We start from the raw sequence: 17713 nt of genomic DNA, 5'->3' as shown, positions 1-17713 counted from the left end.
TATATCACGGCGTGTCAGCTTAATGTGGAAGGAAAGCCCGAAGTGATGCAGGTCTCAGATGTTTACCACTTCGGTGAAACCCACGAGCACGGGTATGGTGCTGACAAACCTAGAAACATAATCGGGGCGAACTGGGATTCGAACCCACAATCATAGGTTTCTGGCGTGCCCAAGGGACGCAACTCTGCACAGCGAATCGCGGCGCCTTAGACGACTGGGCAACTCGTGCCCCCGGTCGCGTGAAGAAAAACACATAAGGGAGAGGAGTGAACACAATGTGTAGGCCCGAGTTCAAATTGTTCTACAGAAGCCCGTGCTTGTCGTAAGAAGCCACAAGCGGGATCGGGTGGTCAGACTCGCCGACTTGATTGATGCATGACGTAGTATCCATTTGCGTAGATCGATGCTCATGATGTCAATCCCTGAATGCCTGGTCCAGACTCAATTATTTCCAGCTGGAATATTGCAGAGTGTGGCGTTAAACAACAAACAAACACACCCTATAAACACGTCATGTATATATGTCAGTGCATAGGCACTGATTCCGTGGTCAATTTAAATAAAGATTTCTAACCAAACTGAAAACACATATTGTTACACATTATACAAGTAAACACACTTTTTAATGTTGGTATGTTAACGGTTCTTCAAACACCCAGATTCAATAACGCTATTACAACACAGATTTCAAATTGTGTCTGTGTGCCATTCCTGCAGTGTTGTCAAACATCGATCAATCAATACCACCACCACGGCCTTAACGTACGTACACTGCATGGTTAAACTATACGCGTACGCTAGATTTAAACATACCAGCTAATGTTTTCTATTTTGCGAATACAACATATGGTGCCACGTCAATGAGTCATTCTAAATATCGCTTATTGCAATGTTTGGAAAACAATCTCGATAGCCCCGCAGATGTCGCGAGGTGCACTTTCTGAAGTTGACCCTTGACCGCGCGTAGAGTCGATCAGATGACATTATTATGTGGCAGGGAGATATAAATATCTCATTACGTAATGTAGAACTGTCGTTAGTTTAATGGCAGTCCAACGTTATTTTTTTGTTCTCGTCGGGCATTTAACTTTCGCTTCTATTAATAAACACGTCTGATATCGGAAAGCTGTCACCGCGACGACGGTGTAACGTAAAGGACGTCGGGTTGTATACGTATACATAACGGATGTAAATAGTCAGTAATTAATGCATGAACATATTGCTGTCACGTGACCTAAAAAAATGACAGCATATATAATCGATATTTTCAGGAGACCAGGTTCGATTCTCAAGATGATGCAATGGGTGAAGTTCGTTTTTAGTTTCCTGAGTCTTGATAATATTGTAAGACTGACTGGGAAATATAAAATATATCTAGAAACCTCAAATATATTCACTCGATCATTATCGTACAAAGTCGCGTTGTTATCCAGGACTGGGTGTAATTGATGTTATTAGCTGATAGCCTTGTGGTCAGAGCGTGTGCTCGTCATATCGAAGCTCCGCGTTCGATTCCCCACATTGATCCCATGTTTGGTATTCCCCGCTGTGAAAAGCCTGAAATATTGTCAATGGCGGCTTAATAACGACTCACATATTCCGACTCTGGTGTGTATGCTTTGCAGTTTTCCTTTTAGGTTTCAACCATCACAGCGTCTATTATTACGATGTGCTGGCATATACATGTATGATTAAAGGTCTTTATTGTGTTGTTGTTTGTAATCTTGACCAGAAAATCCAGTGATTGACATCATGAGCTTTGATCTCTGCAATTGGAGTGTGCGGAATTAAACATCAAACAGGCTACGCACCAGTGCTTTGTTGATCTGAACGATTCAACTTGAAAGGAGCCCGTCCGGGTTTCTGAAGTGTCATTGTAACGTCATATTCATTCCTGAATAAGAATTTCAATGATGTTCGCAGCAAGTCATTGGGGCGGCATTGAACGTAGATAGGGTCTTGCAAAATGGACGATGGTGGCAAAAGTCATGGAAGTTCTAGGGCGACGTCCAGATTGTTTAGAAGCTCATCTAAGATCACGGACATATACTTCGACAAATATGTAATTACAATAAACGCGATAGGGATTTTGTTAAATCTGATGTCTGAAGTTTAGACATTGTAGACTGGTATCTGTAATAACCCAGCATGTTAGACTAATCACAAATACACCTCTACAACTATAGAAACGTAGATTTCTCCTTCATTAAACATTCGACAAGAACCCTAAGAATTAAATGTACTAAAAGGGAATTATTTCTCACTTTTACACCAAAACTGACACATTTATACATATTCTTTTTTTTCTGGTGGTCGTTAAAACCCTGCCGAGATTGCAAGTTAGGTTCACTTTTTCATAAAAACTACACATAGTCAAACATGGTATATGTTTAGAGTTACCTGCCCTTACCCATTCGGGCGCCGTCGGGTCATTGGCCGGGGTATCTGGATGTGAGAAAACAGACACAAAGACCTAACGCGCGGAGTCAGGAAGACCGGAAAAGATAACCAAAGCCTTTTTGTCAGCCTCAGACCCTCTGACTTCGATTTCTTTGTGTACATTTAACAACCACTGTCAGAATTTCAGAACAGAATGATGTATTGTCGCACAACCCTCAAGAGGTCTAATCGTTACGAAATTCGTGTCAGTGTCCCAGTTTGTGTGTTTGGGCTGCAGGTTGCTTAGCCATGCACGGTGAGGTTATATCAGGGCTTTGCATTTATTGGGAATCGAACCCGGGGCTCCTGGTGAAAGAGGTGAAGGAAACTATTCGGTAAATGCGACATCGCTGTACTGTGTATCAGCAACCAGCAGATCATGGACAGGTCTTGAGATGGTTTGTATAGCTTCGCACACACATTGTAAGTTTGCGCCCGTCCAGAGCCCATAAACCTCCAGGGACCATAAACCTGCACATATATCTAGGAAAAGACTCGTTTACTTGAACTCCATAACCAGATTATGTTGTTTAAAACATGCATATTTATGGAGATGATAAGAAAATTTACCATATACCGACACTCCGCTTATCTCGAACTCCGGTTAACTCGACACTCGACTTGTCTCGAACTCGACATATTCGATATTCCCAAAGGCTTCGAGGTTAGGAGGCTTCATTGTTTATGAACAAACACCATGCATTGTGATTGGGTTTATTGTTTATCCACGATCTTGATGTTGGACATAGTGGTTTGGATAACGATGTAAGATCTGCAAGGGTTGACGGGGTTCCCGTCTCTGAATATACACTGTGTGTATATAAACTATTCGCGGGGTGAATTAATGAGTGTCATTACTGTCGCATCAGAAATTCTCAGGTATTCGGGGCATGGTGTTGATGAAAATAATATTTTCATAATCCAGTTATTACTGATTGTAAAGGTTCATTTAATCACATATTTAATAAGGCCAGTGTCCATTGTTGCTGTGGTAGTTCTATCTCATGTAGAAACGCATTGCCAACAGTGGAAATTATAATTTCCATTGATTTCATCACCTGTATCGTGTTCATCTCACATATGGAAATGATTAATATCTCTTTGGAAAGGATGCGTGAATGTTGTTTAACGTCGCGGTCATCATTATTGTACAGTTAATCAGACTATAGAAATAATCCAGTCTGGGCGATGCAGCCCAGAGGTCGACAGAAGGCACTGCCACCGATCCTTTTTTCATAATTGATTATTTACTAGTATATTTAGTGAAATAATGGATGCCCCAAACATTGTCTGCAGATCTGTTGACAATGAGTGAGTGAGTTGGGTTTAACTCCGCTTTTAACAATATTCACGGCGTGTCAGCTTAATGTGGGAGGAAAGCCCGAAGTGATGCAGGTCTCAGACATTTACCACTACGGTGAAACACACAAACACGGGTATGGTGCTGACAAACCTAGAAACATAATCGGGGCGAACTGGGATTCGATGCCACAATCATAGGTTTCTGGCGTGCCCAAGGGACGCAACTCTGCACAGCGAATCGCGGCGCCTCAGACGACTGGGCCACCCGTGCCCCTGTTGACAATGAACTGCATCAATAACATAAATGATGGTTCATATTTAGGAAGAAGAGTTCCTTGTTTTTCGTTACTTTTTCCTTATTTTTTTCAATAAAAAGTTTCGTTAGCATACGCAATTTGTACATTTACTGTGTGCCTTAATTGTTTGTCTGTTGTGTTACTCCGCACTCAGCAATATTATGACGGCGGTCTGTAAATAATCGAGTCTGGGCCGACAAGCCAGTGATTGACATTATAAGCATCGATCCACGCATTTAGGATACGAGGACATGAATTAACCAATTAACCGAGCCTGACCACCCTGTCCATCAACGTCTCTTACGACCAGCAAGGTTGCTGGAGACCTATATTCCCACCCCAAAAAACCCCCCACCGGTTCGGTGTGCCATATTAATACGTGACCTTGACCATGAGCTAACTGCAGCTTCCGCCAAGTCATCCGGCATCCTATTTACATGCCGCTAAAACTTCTAGTTTTGCCATGTCTACCATTCTTCCATTAAACCATTACCCTAATTTAGGAGTGTTTCGGTTTCACACAATTGACTAGTAGTGAGTGAGTGTGGCTTTACGCCGCTTTTAGCAATATTCCAGCAATATCACGGCGGGGGACACCGGATATGGGCTTCACACATTGTACCCACGTCGGGAATCGAACCCGGGTCTTCGGCGTGACGAGCGAACGCTTTAACCACTAGGCTACCCGACCGCCCCAGTTGACTAGTAAATAATCAGCGCCTAGACCTAGACTTTGCTCCAATTCATCGCCCTCTGACCACAGACAGTGACACGGGGTAGGAGTGTTACCATAAATCAATATATCGATATATTTCTCTTGGTATGCACTTAATATTCAATAAATCGATTGTTTAATCAGTTTCCGATCAATAGTATCGATTTCAGTTAGAAATATCGATAGTTTCGATTGTATTTACCATATCAATAAAATACATGCAATGCTGTACATATTTGTTTTTCTTTTGATCATGAGTGGGAGTGATTTACACATGGTAATGTGGAAGTTTCTTTTTCTTAAATTATTAGAGTAAAGAAAAAACAAATCCGTCATATCTCAAACTTTACTTTTTATTTGTTGTTATGGCTATCACATTCAAAAAAAACTTCTGTTCCGAGGTTTAATCCAACTCTAAAATTCATCTAAATTGATATCGATAAAACTATCGATATTTATCCTAATAGTTGCTTGCAACATCAATAGTTATCGCAATAGTTTCTTTCAATATCAATAGTTATCGCAATAGTGATTTCCAGACCAATAGTCACCCCTAACTCGGGGCAAGCAAGCAGTATTATATATATGGAGGTGACACGTACAGTTAGTTACTCAAAGATTGCTAATGCTTAAGTTCGATTTCAAAACCCAGGACGACCCAGGTGAGCCGGTGTTGACCAAGGTATAACCCAAGTAAACGTTGCTTGACCGATGTTAGCTCTTTTAAATTTATTTTCGTCATACGAGGGTTGACCCAAGTTCCCCATACCAACTCGTTTTTGGTCAGTAAATATAAATGTATACCCCCTACTTACATTCAGGGGGTATATATTTTCATTTACTGACCAATAACGAGTTCCTGTGCTACAGAACCCCTGGAGTGTGTTTCTCTGGTTCAGGCAGCCTCCATCGTTAAGGACAATTAGTTTCATTTATTGATTCAGTCATGAGCAAAAGCATTTTAATTCATTGAATTAACTGGGTATTGGAAGTATTATTGTATTCTGATACGCGTTTATTGATATACATACATAATAGGGATTATTGATATACATATTTTTGGATCAATATTGATTATTATTGTTTAATGAAATTTTGATGTGAAGGTTTTGCATGCCTGTTTTCATGTTTTTTACGGGTTTTTCAACTTTCTTGTCGTTTTACAGTCACAATGACAGTTATGTTGAGGAATGTTATACTTGTTAACCTCTCGTAGTATATCGTGTTATAGCAATACACACGGCTGTTGTGTTTCTCCCTCTCGTGGCCGCCATTTTGCATTTTATGTTAGGTTCCATTTTTTTTTATGCGGTTTTATTGCGGATATTGCCTTAGGTTATGCATGGGTAATACTGGTTAACTGAGGTTGAATCTTGTCAACCCTGGTTGCCAGATATTCGAAATTAAATAACTGAACGCAGGTACGGGCAAAACATTTCGGTTTGATCAAAAAGTGCAGCTTTACAATTGAAACTTTCTTCCTTATAAATAAACTACAAAAAATAAAACGGATTCAGATTTCTGCCCAAATGGCTATTTCACGCCACCGTTTGTCATGTCTGTCGAGCCTTCGGGACTGTAATTTGAGAGTTATATAGTTTTTCCTGGATTAAAGAGGCATATTTCTGCGTAACGTTGTCCTTCCTTCTGTATTATAAGAATTAACGTTATATAAATTTCACCTGGGGACAGTGTGAATCAGGCTGCTTGGCTGCTGAAGGAAATGACCTTGACCTTAAGGCGGGGTTCCAAACACGAACTTATGTGATTTGTTAGAGTACGTGCAACATAGTGGGACGGCGTATGTATACAAAGCGTGTGGGGATGACTATTTGCTCACATACCAGTTGCTATGACAACCCGGAGTCGCCACTGTGATGTGGACCACACGCCCATGTCGACAGCAGAAAAGCTATTAGGTAATTTCCTCAAACTATTGCGTAATCCGGGATCATTCTGAGATAATCTTAATAAAAAACATACATGTAAGTAAATATTATTTTAAAAATAAAACTGCTGTTTGCACTCAGAGACCATATGTGTCGATTAAGGCTTTGGATATTCAAAAGAGTATTAGAAAACTATTTTTTGCATTTATTCCGACAAAATTATTGAAATACTTATAGAATGATAAACGCGCGAATTAGTCATTTCTGCTGATTTTATGCCACGTGTGTAGGTGAGGTAAAATTGGGTTTAACGTCGCGTCCAAGATTATTGCACTTATATAGCGACGTACATGTACGTGTGTGTGTTTGTGTGGCTGCTTGTACTAGTCCGGACTGATGCCGATTTATAGTGCTATCTCACTGAGATACCATGCCGCAGTTTAACATGAATATCCCACTCAGACACAGTATACTGACTCCGAGCCGACCAGTCCTTGTTTTAGCCCCTTAATGCCAAGCGCCAGACAGGATAACAACAAGTACCATCTTTTAACGTCTATTGGTAGGACGCGGCCGGGGATCAAACCCCGGACCTTCCGCTCTCCGGGCGGACGCTCTACCTCTAGACCACGGAGGCGGTCGACAAACCATGAACCTTAATTAGGGCGTATGTAGGAGTTGAACCCATGATCCGAACCCATAAGGGACGCAACTCTGTACATGGAATTCCGGTACTTTAGTTGACTGATATAATGAGATCTCCCGGAATATGATTTCCCAGCTGATGGTTATGTACGGGCGGACGCTTTACCTCTTGACCATTGAGGCGGTCGTGATGTGTGGAAATTAGAAGAGGTTCTCTCGCTATGCCTTACTTATATGTTAAAGTTTTAACGAGCGCTTCCAGTTAAGTTCTTTTTCGGGACCGACTCCGTGGTATAGTAGATAGAGCGTCTGCCCGGAGAGCGGAAGGTCAGGGGTTCGATCCCCGGTCGCGTCATACCAAATGTAATATAAAGATGGCACTTGTTACGCTGCTTGGCGCTCGGCATTAAGGGCATAAAACAATGACTCGGAGTCTGTATGCTGTAGGATGGGGTATCCATGTGAAACTGCGGCATGGTATCTCAGTGGGCTTGTAGTACTATAAAACCAAGTAACCACACACACATACACACACACGCAGACACACACACACACATGGATGCACGTCGCTATAAAGCGCAATTATCTTGAACACGGCATTAAACCCCATTTCACCTCAACCTCAACTTCATACTCGGCTATATACGTAACTATGAAAAGCAAACCGACAGTTTGACGCGAAGATGTAACAAACTGGCAAGATAATTAAGATCATAAATTGGCTGTTAGGTGTCACTCCTAAATAACAGTCCGCCTTTAAATTGGAGTTGAATACCGTGAATATACAACAATTTCCATTCAGATCAATGGCGAGGCTGAGAGTAACACCTGTGACGGTAGCTGTGCCTTTGTGTACCTGTTGCGTCAACGGACATTACGTCACAGCACATTGTACAAGTGACATCCTTGGCACAATAGCTAAATAATAGCTGAAGGGAAAACGGTAATTGTGAACTGTCTCTGCTTGCATTGTAGATGCACAGCGGGCACAATACAAGTCTTTGTCTGACCACCGGTCTCGTTAACCTGCCGCAGGGATGTTTTTTGTTTAAATGTCCACTTAATCTTTTAAGAGTGTTTAAATTCTTAAAGAAATAATAATAAATGTGAAAGGTTAAAAAATGTCAGAACTGCTGCATTGTGGGAATGGCTAAGGTGACAACAACTGGCCAAACACTTAGACTCCAATAGACTGAGTAGTTAACCCGAAGGGCATACTCTTACCCCTTTCACGAACACCTGGTGTCATCACTGATTTTCAGTGATCCATTCATATAATTTTCACCGCTGTTTTGCCTTTTTTGTATAATGAAATCTGCTGAGGCAGGTAATCAAGACTGGTACTTCTCTGGCGTTTTGTTTTTATTTTTATATGAACATCATCATACACATCAACGGATCAACGCGCATTCAAATTGCATTCTGAACTGCCTACAGTATACACCCCCAAACAGTATTGCAGTATTACCGCAATGAAGTCTCGAAGTAATACAATGTTAATGCTCTGCATTTATATACTGAACCAATACACCTTATAAACCTCGATAACCGTCATATCGTACTTCAACGCTAATCTATGACGTCACAGACTTTTAATGCTATGCAAGTCTGTGTTGACCCAGCAGGGCTAATATTGGTTCCTATTCAGTACTGAATGAAGAGGCCACTTTAAATGATCTAAATTGTAGTGTAAATCAACAAAAAGGCAATGACAGGTTTTCTTTTGAGCTAAAAGTGTGCATTTCTTAAGGAGATGTGTCAGTGGTTGAAATTGAATGTTTTTAAGATGAAAGAAAATAATTTTCATTAGTTTTTTTTCTGAAATACTTTTCTAAAGTCCCATGGCAGTGCCACAGGCATGTCATAAGCATAGACACGAACGGAGATAAAGATTGCACTGAGTGACCCGACAGTGTGTGTGTGTTGTGTTCCCGGATAGTGTGGTTGTTTACCAACCACTGGTGTAGCTTGTCTAGACGCTGTTATAAGTCGTCGTTATAAAGATGCACTGATGCTGACTAATTCTGATAATTCAGCAGATGCTCTAATTCTATTAAAAAGTTCGAAGGCCTTTAGATAAGTAACAATTACCCCCACTCCACCCCTCTACACACACACACACACACACACACACACACACACACACACACACACACACACACACGTATTATTGGAAATATAGCTCATCTGAAACCAATATTAGACTAATGGAATCTGTTTATGCATATTTTACTCATCCCAAAAAACAACAACAAAAAGCAAAAACAACAAAAAACAAACAACAACAACAACAACAAAAAGAAAAAGAAAACAAAAAACGCTTTTAAAGCCTTAAAGTATGTTAGACATTTTTATACATTTATATATATTTTTTATGCTCAACCTTTTATCATCCACAGTGTGTTGTGATATATTATATAAATAATTTTGTTTTTGAGAGGTCTTTAAATAGGCATTGCGTCTGTGGACCAATCTATTTTGAAGAAAAAAAGATATTGTTTAAACCACATACACACAATACCACACGACCAACACTAACAAAACGCACCAAGTCCTTGAAAGGCATATAGAAGTGATAAACATAAGAAAGAGAATTTATGGGTGTCAACTTCTTTATTATGAGGATCACAACGTTTCGTAGTATAAACTTACTCCTGCTCTTCCTTAAAACGCACCAAAACTAGTAATCTCATTGTACCTACGATGATGATACTTGTCATATTCGGAGGAAACATAAAGCTATTATCTTTTTAATTAACTGTAAAATCCCTTAAAATAGTGTAGACACGCCCTGACCAATAATGAAGTTGATTTGGCCTGTATTCCAGTTCCATGACTGGGTGCCGGCAGTAGCAAATGTATGGAATCCATGAAGGGACATTGTGGCATTGTCGCCCTTACAAAAAATAAGCAAGGATTCTGTGTCAAATTTAACCAAAGCGCGACAATGCCACAACGCGACAATGTCCCTTCTAGGATTCCATACAAATGTAATTGTCGGCAACCGCTCCGGGGACACCCACGCGAGGGTCATATAACACTTCACAACAGGGCTACACCTTCTGCTGTTACAGCTCAAGCTAACACAACCTTGGTATTCAGCTATACGATGCCTTAAATTGCGCTGGTATGTAGCCGGAAATAGAAACATAAGTCAACACTCAAAGGTATTACATATGATGTTCAGAGCGTAGCTAAAGGCCCGAGAAATTGGCGGTCCCAACAAATCTTATTCAAGTAATTCCAAACCGACTACAAGGTCAGCTGTTGACCCAGTTCTCTGAATGTGTCGACCATACGAGGGACACAGAACTTCATAACCCTCTCAATTTTCAAATTTGATACAGGCAATTATAACACCACTGTTACGGCAGAAATGTTATTATGTAAACTCCGGGCCAAAGAAATATACACATGGAATTTGGATTTGACCAAAAGGTAACAAACGTTATCAAAATGTGCACTGCAAATTTAAGGTCCCAAACTATGATACCGTATCAAATATATAATATTGTAATTCTTGTAGGTTTCAATTTCTTGTTCATGTTCAATCAAACATGGGTGCACACTTTCTTTTTCCCCGATACATTACATCAGTGGAACAGTTCATGGCTATCATTGGGACCGGAACCTCCTCAGACTTGCATCACAGACACGTGAAGATCCGGGTTAGAATTATTTATTAGCAACCAATGATTGTTTCTCCGTGAAGATCCGGGTTAGAATTGTTTATTAGCAACCAATGATTATCTCCCCGTGACGATCCGGGTTAGAATTGTTTATTAGCAACCAATGATTGTCTGCCGGTGACGATCCGGATTAGAATTGTTTCTAAGCAACCAATGATTGTCTCCCCGTGACGATCCGGATTAGAATTGTTCCTTAGCAACCAATGATTGTCTCCCCGTGACGATCCGGGTTAGAATTGTTCTTTAGCAACCAATGATTGTCTCCCCGTGACGATCCGGGTTAGAATTGTTTATTAGCAACCAATGATTGTTTCTCCGTGAAGATCCGGATTAGAATTGTTCCTAAGCAACCAATGATTGTCTCCCCTGAAGATCAGAGATAGGCAATTGAGGACAATTATTTTCTCAGTCATGTATACGAGTCCTTTAATCCAGTATTTGTTAATGCTAGTATCCCCCCAAAAGTGTTTGGACAGCAAGTTTGGTACCTGGCTTTGAATTCAATGTCAACAAGGACTTATTGATCGTCTCACCTGCCCACATATTTCCAATATTTCTAATGAGTATACACCTGTTGTTAGCTGCATAATTTGCATAGTTTAGCATTACCAATCACAATACCTATCAGCATCTCCATCCTCATTGGTCCAGCGTCATCTGGCGAGGGGCCTTCACTGCTGGTGTCATGGTTGACCTAAGAAAGTCAGGTGTATCATCATTCTTTAATAGAAAGTTTTGAGGACTCTGTCAATAAATTGAGAATTAATTTCCTGGTGTCATAGATCAGGGCGAAGTTCATTCTTTACACTGGCTGAATATTAGTCACAGAATAGAGTCATTGTGCTGATGAAGTTGGGGCGATATTGCTGAATATGCTTTTCTTGTAAGGACTGACTGCATGTGTAAAGGGTGGTAGGGTAGCTTAGTGGTTAAAGCATTGGCTCGTCACTGCAAAGGACTGGATCCGGTTCCACTTATGGGTACAGTATATGAAGCAGGTTTCTGGAGTTCCCTGCCATAACATTGCTGGAATATTGTTCGAATATGATGACGTCATCACTGGGTTGTCTGGTCCAGACTCGATTTGTTTATTTACAGGCCGCCATCATTTCGCTGGAATATTGTACGATTCCAGTACAATATTAAACGGCGTTAAACAAACAAACAAAGACTAGAATGAGATACTGCGGTTCTATATTCTTCTCCGTGAAGTTATAAACATTGTTAGTCATATGCACATAGTCCATTAAAGTACTTTTGTCATGAGACAAGCCATTCATATTCATATAACAAGTCACTTGTAACCCTGACAATATCAGGGCTAATTAGGTCGACATGACATACATCATTGAAATAGAAACACATAAATGTCATGCCTTGAAGAAACACATCGTGTGTAGTTTGTTGTCTATTCAAGTTTGTTATTTAAGTTAAATCATCTGGCGCTACTGCGCGTTATTGTTATCACTGCCGCTATCTATGGCTTGACTTCGGATCGTTATGTTGGGATAGTGGGCGTTTAGCTTCTGAAGTGTCGCTGTACGATACCCGCTCACATACATTCAGGCCTGCTCTCACGAATATCCACACTGAACATCTCCAACCGCATCCATATCTATCTTCTCCCAACCCACACCACCCATCCCCGCCCACCAATCTACACCCTTATCAACTCATATCGCCAACCCTGTCAACGTCAACCTACATCCTCAGTCACAAATATAGCTACAGTCACCCGAGTACATCCACATCCCAGTCACCCGAGTACATCCACATCACAGTCACTCGAGTACATCCACATCACAGTCACCCGAGTACATCCACATCACAGTCACCCGAGTACATCCACATCACAGTCACCCATAAACATCCAGATCACAATCACCCGAGTACATCCACATCACAGTCACCCGAGTATATCCACATCACAGTCACCCGAGTACATCAACATCACAGTCACCCAAGTATATCCACATCACAGTCACCCAAGTACATCCACATCACAGTCACCCAAGTACATCCACATCCCAGTCACCCGAGTACATCCACATCACAATTACCCAAGTACATCCACATCACAGTCACCCGAGTACATCCACATCCCAGTCACCCGAGTACATCCACATCACAATTACCCAAGTACATCCACATCACAGTCACCCGAGTACATCCACATCACAGTCACCCAAGTACATCCACATCACAGTCACCCGAGTACATCCACATCACAATTACCCAAGTACATCCACATCACAGTCACCCGAGTACATCCACATCACAGTCACCCGAGTACATCCACATCCCAGTCACCCGAGTACATCCACATCACAGTCACCCGAGTACATCCACATCACAGTCACCCGAGTACATCCACATCACAGTCACCCAAGTACATCCACATCACAGTCACCCGAGTACATCCACATCACAGTCACCCGAGTACATCCACATCACAGTCACCCAAGTACATCCACATCACAGTCACCCGAGTACATCCACATCACAGTCACCCGAGTACATCCACATCACAGTCACCCGAGTACATCCACATCACAGTCACCCGACTGCACCCGTGTTTGTGGGTTTCACCGAAATAGTAAACGTCCGAGACCTGCATCACTTCGGGCTTTTCTCCCACATTAAGCTGACACGCCGTGATATAACTGGAATGTTGTTAAAAGCGGTGTTAAACCCAACTCACTCACTCACTCTTCTTGGTCTTCACCTTTATGCCTGGCTGTCTCCATTCGAAGCGTATGGCAACCACAAAGAAAATGTGTTGAGGATATCCTGTAAGGTTTAAAGCCACACCCGTATCAACACTGAACAACTCAACACCCATCTACCCACACCCGATCCTATCACCACCAAACCCATCCTACGTCAAACAACACCCACCAACACCAATTCACATTGAACAACTGTACACGATTTTAACTTTCGTACACTGGTAATGCCCTTCCGGAACGCCAGTCATGCTTTCGCTCTGTCTACATGAACCGGTTTCTGACAGAGCATATTACACACAGGAAACCGGATTTAGATTAATAGCGTTGTGTTTATCACGTGTACTCAGTGTTTCCTCGACGCCATGAAAGAAAACAGGCTAGGTTCAATAAGTGTGACGGAATGCATATGTCCCTTCAGAGTTTCCGTGCAGATAGTGCGCACATGAGTGAGTGAGTGAGTATGGTTTTACGCCGCTTTTAGCAATATTCCAGCAATATCACGGCAGGGGACACCAGAAATGGGCTTCACACATTGTACCCATGTCGGGAATCGAACCCGGGTCTTTGGCGTGACGTTCTAACACTTCAACCACTAGGCTACCCGACCGCCCCAGTGCGCACATGGGTAAAGGTTGTTTAACGCCGGTGAATAGCCCAGCAATACAGCACGGCGTCCTGTAAATAAATAACAAACCAGTGGTTGACAGCATGAACATTATGTCCAACCAATCCCCATCATAACAGGCTCTGTGTCCAAAGCTGCGGTATAGTGCTGAATGACAACCACCCATCGAAAACAGACTACGTTTAACAAATGTCGGTCATTGGATCATTTAGTCCTTATTTGAGGGGTAAATTAAATGAGTGAGTGAGTGAGTTGGGTTCAACGCCGCTTTATAACATTATTCCAGTTATATGACGGTGTGTCAGCTTAAAGTGGGAGGAAAGCCCGAAGTGATGCAGGTCTCAGACGTTTACCACTTTGGTGAAGTCCACAAACACGGGTATGGTGCTGACAAACCTAGAAACATAATAGGGCCGAACCGGGATTCGAACCCACAATCATAGGTTTCTGGCGTGCCCAAGAGACGCAACTCGGCATAACAAATCGCGGCGTCTTAGACGACTGGGCCACCTGTGCCCCCTTTATTAAGTGACACCTGCATGTAGCAAGACACTGAAGCAAAGACTTAATCACATTATGTTCTACATGTACAAACATCAAATTATTCACTTGCACACACACACATACATTTTTGTTGTTGTTTACTCCGCACTCCGAAATATTCCATCTATTCCATAATCGAATCTGGACCAGACAATCAAGTGATCGACATTGTGAGTAATTGATTTACAGCTTTGTACTACACTGCAATAAGGTACTTCGATATACAGCGAACACGTCCAACTAATAGGTCACCAGCCGAATCGTTTTATCCCCTAACACCTCCCATACGTTGTATTGCTTCGGTGCATTAATCACCTGACTGAGAAAACAGTACCGGGCTTGTACAGGCTGTATTATTGTTGATAACATGAAACACCCAACTGCTCCGAGTCCTGTTCGCGGTGTACAGCTCGGTGATACAAGGCCAGTCTGTTTTCTGGTTGCCAAGAGTCCGCATTTCAGTAGATAAAGTCATGCTATTTCGGAGAGAGCGAGATTGTATTTTACCTGAAGGTGGCTATTCTGAGCAGAGGTTGGTTTGGTGGTTGATTGATTGGTTGGTTGAGTTGACAGTTGATTGACTGAATGAGTGAGTGGTTGAGTGAATGTGTGGTTGAGTATTTGAGTGGTTGAATGGGTGGTTGAGTGAGTGAATGAGAATAGTTGAACGAGTGGCTGTGTGAGTGAATGAGAGAAGTTGAGTGAGTGGCTGTATCAGTGAATGAGAGTAGTGGAGTGAGTGGCTGTGTGTGAATGAGAATAGTTGAGTGAGTGGCTGTATCAGTGAATGAGAGTAGTTGAGTGAGTGGTTGTGTGAGTGAATGAGCGTAGTTAAGTGAGTGGTTGTGTGAGTGAATAAGGGTAGTTGAGTGAGTGGCTGTGTGAGTGAATGAGAGTAGTTGAGTGAGTTGCTGTGTGAGTGAATGAGAGTAGTTGAGTGAGTGGTTGTGTGAGTGAATGAGAGTAGTTGAGTGAGTGGCTGTGTGAGTGAATGAGAGTAGTTGAGTGAGTGAATGAGAGTGGTTGTGTGAGTGAATGAGAGTAGTTGAGTGAGTGGCTGTGTGAGTGAATGACGTAGTTGAGTGAGTGGTTGTGTGAGTGAATGAGAGTAGTTGAGTGAGTGGCTGTGTGAGTGAATGAGATTAGTTGAGTGAGTGGTTGTGTGAGTGAATGAGAGAAGTTGAGTGAGTGGCTGTGTGAGTGAATGAGAGTAGTTGAGTGAGTGGCTGTGTGAGTGAATGAGAGTAGTTGCGTGAGTGGCTGTGTGAGTGAATGAGAGTAGTTGAGTGAGTGAATGAGAGAAGTTGAGTGAGTGGCTGTGTGAGTGAATAAGGGTAGTTGAGTGAGTGGCTGTGTGAGTGAATGAGAGTAGTTGATTGAGTGGCTGTGTGAGTGAATGAGAGTAGTTGCGTGAGTGGCTGTGTGAGTGAATGAGATTAGTTGAGTGAGTTGCTGTGTGAGTGAATGAGAGTAGTTGAGTGAGTTGCTGTGTGAGTGAATGAGAGTAGTTGTGTGAGTGAATGTGATTAGTTGAGTGAGTGGCCGTGTGAGTGAATGAGCGTAGTTGAGTGAGTGGTTGTGTGAGTGAATGAGCGTAGTTGAGTGAGTTGCTGTGTGAGTGAATGAGAGTAGTTGTGTGAGTGAATGAGATTAGTTGAGTGAGTGGCTGTGTGAGTGAATGAGCGTAGTTGAGTGAGTGGTTGTGTGAGTGAATGAGATTAGTTGAGTGAGTTGCTGTGTGAGTGAATGAGAGTGGTTGTGTGAGTGAATGAGATTAGTTGAGTGAGTGGCTGTGTGAGTGAATGAGATTAGTTGAGTGAGTGGTTGTGTGAGTGAATGAGCGTAGTTGAGTGAGTGGCTGTGTGAGTGAATGAGAGTGGTTGTGTGAGTGAATGAGATTAGTTGAGTGAGTGGCTGTGTGAGTGAATGAGATTAGTTGAGTGAGTGGTTGTGTGAGTGAATGAGCGTAGTTGAGTGAGTTGCTGTGTGAGTGAATGAGAGTAGTTGAGTGAGTGGCTGTGTGAGTGAATGATAGTAGTTGAGTGAGTGAATGAGAGTGGTTGTGTGAGTGAATGAGAGTAGTTGAGTGAGTGGTTGTGTGAGTGAATGAGCGTAGTTGAGTGAGTTGCTGTGTGAGTGAATGAGAGTAGTTGAGTGAGTGGTTGTGTGAGTGAATGAGAGTAGTTGAGTGAGTGGTTGTGTGAGTGAATGAGATTAGTTGAGTGAGTGGCTGTGTGAGTGAATGAGAGTAGTTGAGTGGGTGGTTGTGTGAGTGAATGAGAGTAGTTGAGTGAGTGGCTGTGTGAGTGAATGAGAGTAGTTGAGTGAGTGGCTGTGTGAGTGAATGATAGTAGTTGAGTGAGTGAATGAGAGTGGTTGTGTGAGTGAATGAGAGTAGTTGCGTGAGTGAATGAGATTAGTTGAGTGAGTGAGTGAGTACTTGAATTGATGAGGGAGTGGGGGAAGAAGTGTGCGAGTGGGTGGTTGAGTGAGTGAAAAGGTAAAAAAATATATCTCGGATTTATTCTTTTTGGGTTTTTTAAAATTTAATTCAGAAACAGGGATTTCTTCAAATCTGGGGATACACAGCTTTGAAAGTTATATTACAGTCATAAGTTTCAGAAAAGGGCGCAGGTCGAAGATGTGTGATACACTTTACCAGCAGCCTGGGGGATCAAATTAACGGTTGAGTAATTCCAAATCTACAGTCCGTTCCACTCTTGATTGGCGAGTTAAACCAAGCTGTTGCACGAGCATCTTGTGTTATTTGTGCACGCGTTCGGTGTCAAGGTTACACGGCAGGTTAACATTGTGAGGGTCACGATTGAAGTTCTGAACTGA

Source organism: Haliotis cracherodii, unplaced genomic scaffold (assembly GCF_022045235.1).
Source record: "Haliotis cracherodii isolate W230 unplaced genomic scaffold, xgHalCrac1.p SCAF_18, whole genome shotgun sequence".
NCBI classification, from domain to species: domain Eukaryota; kingdom Metazoa; phylum Mollusca; class Gastropoda; order Lepetellida; family Haliotidae; genus Haliotis; species Haliotis cracherodii.
This window is presented reverse-complemented; position numbering follows the sequence as displayed.